The sequence below is a fragment of the Pinus tabuliformis genome, chromosome 4_2, assembly GCF_031772625.1.
Source record: "Pinus tabuliformis cultivar Carrire ecotype Pingquan chromosome 4_2, CPIR1, whole genome shotgun sequence".
NCBI classification, from domain to species: Eukaryota; Viridiplantae; Streptophyta; class Pinopsida; order Pinales; family Pinaceae; genus Pinus; species Pinus tabuliformis.
In genome coordinates, this window is record NC_142304.1 from 101,334,746 (window position 1) to 101,337,053 (window position 2,308).

General features: G+C 40.1%; 1 pseudogene; it reads right to left on the minus strand.

Moving 5' to 3' along the window:
* Positions 1–650: 650 nt before the first annotated feature.
* On the minus strand, positions 651–1,487 carry LOC149168487 (uncharacterized; annotated as a pseudogene).
* Between the last annotated feature and the right edge of the window lie 821 nt (positions 1,488–2,308).

Genomic DNA, 2,308 nt, shown 5'->3' on the forward strand with positions numbered 1-2,308 from the left:
AAGCATGTCTTTATCCTTTAATTACCCAAAATGTAGAAGACTGCCACGTCCTTGATGCGTTGGAAGCTTTTTCCCATGTACCTGTGTGATGACAAAACCTTTCAAAAAGATTTGCTGCTTTGTCAATCATAATTGATCAACTGAATTGTAACATGCAGCTACAGCAGTTTCGTAGCGCGCTACGAAACTGCTGTGTAATTTCAAAAACACAGTCTTCCTTTCATAGCTAAATGATCGCCAGTGTTCATGGCTTAAGCACCTTACTCCCTTGATCGTTTTGAAAATATTTGCTTGCAACTTTTCAAGAAACAGATATTTCTCCTGAGGAAAAGATGCAATGACATCAATAACACCATTGACTGTTCCAAATATAACTGTATGAAGCTGGCTGGTACCTCACTGGCTGATTAATGGATTCATTGCCTGTTTGCCCTTCATCAGTTGCAATAGCATTTCCAGAATGACCAGCTGAATCAGGTGCTCCACCCTTGGATCTCCTTGATTTCGTGGGTTTACCTGCCCCAGAATTTTACGATTGTGCCAACGTAGAGTTTTGGGATGATTGGGCAGGTGCGATTGCATTTAAAAGAGCTACACCAACATGAGCTTGTTACCTATATTACAAACCAATAACTCTAGTAACACTAGAATGAGAAAACTATTCTCAGAAGTTCTCCCATTCATAAGCCAATATTTTATGCCAAAAGGAACTTGAGGTATTACATTAAAATAATACCGTGAACCAAAAAACTTGTAAAAGAATTTGATGCTTAATGCATGCACTACGAACCATCTGAAGGATTTGCCACACCATGATCTCTGTAAATCTCAAACTCATCAGGACTCCACCGGCATACAAGGTTGAGGTGGAATGTAGCCATTTGAACACCCATTAAATGTAGTATGCGAGATGCTTCGGGTGATATTGGCTCTCCTTCTCGGCAAACTACATGATCTGCTACTAATTCTATCACACCTTTATTTAATCGAACTGGCATCCCCTGCTTCCGCAGAAATGGTTCCATCTCATGCGTGAATTGTTCCAAAGGACCTTCATTCAACTCAACCGTTTCTGTTGCAAGTGATCCAGTCTTTGCAAAATCACGCTCTTCAAAAGTTTCAAAAATTCTCATAACCTCTTCTTTTGGTAGATTGGTAAAGAATAGACCACATTCACCATGTAACATCTCACTAGCTTTATGAATATCGTCCTTGACTTCATCAGCAGCTGTGCGACCCAATGCAATCTGTAATACTTTGTTTGATCCTGGAAAGAACCTGCTGCTACCCTTTAATCGGTCTCTGAGATCTTTGAACTTCACATTCCGCATATTCTCAAATGAGAAAACATATACTGAGATGTAATCCTCCACAGCTTGCCTCACTTGATTCACTATTGATTCTTTATGCTCCCTTCCCTTCTTTTTGGTTTTAGAAATTGTCACCATTTTGTTGCGCTTAGACTTCGGCATCTTTGATGCTGGGAGTAAATCAGAGCAGAACAAAGGCCAAAGTAGCAAACACGCTTAACAGAATACAGCGTCAGAGAAAGGGTTTATCTTCGAATAGAGTTTTTTTCGCGTTAAATCTCGTTGAAGGTGTTGCTTTGTGCCTTTTAAATGAGAGGCATGTGGAGTACAGTCAAATCCCACCGCATTTAGGCCCTTTCCCAGGTGGTCCAATCCGGGTATTGTTAACATTAATAATATTATGGCCTCTGCTGCTGCGGTGTACCCATGACGGCCACATTTAGACTGCAATTCTCTTGAACCATCATCACGGAGCTCCCATTTGTATAACTGAATCTTTTGATTGATGTCAGCAAGCAACTTTCCATTAAATGCATTCAGATCGTAAACAGAACCCTTTGTCTCCTTCTCAGCAACGACTGCAACATGTGTCAATACCAAGACACCTAACTACCTAAAACACAGTGGATTCTGATAAGTATGACAGCTGGGTGAGATTTGCTATAGATCAGCACAAAATCACCTAGACCGAGTTTCTGCGCTACGAAATCACATGAAACATGTTGCGCTGCGAAAACACCTAAAACTGACTTATGCGCTACGAAATCACTTAAGGAGCTTTGTAGCACATAATAACCTTTGAACAAAGCTGACACATGGAAATTGTGTAAATTATGAGACCAGTGGTGAATGAGGATGCACAGTGGACTTCTAAGACTCAGACTCTAAGGCAAACAAAAACTCAAAACTAGACTAGCACTGAATTTTTTACCATCAAACTAATGTGAGCGGTTTTGAAATTATAATTCTTAAGTGATAACAGAGTGAAAACAATAGAA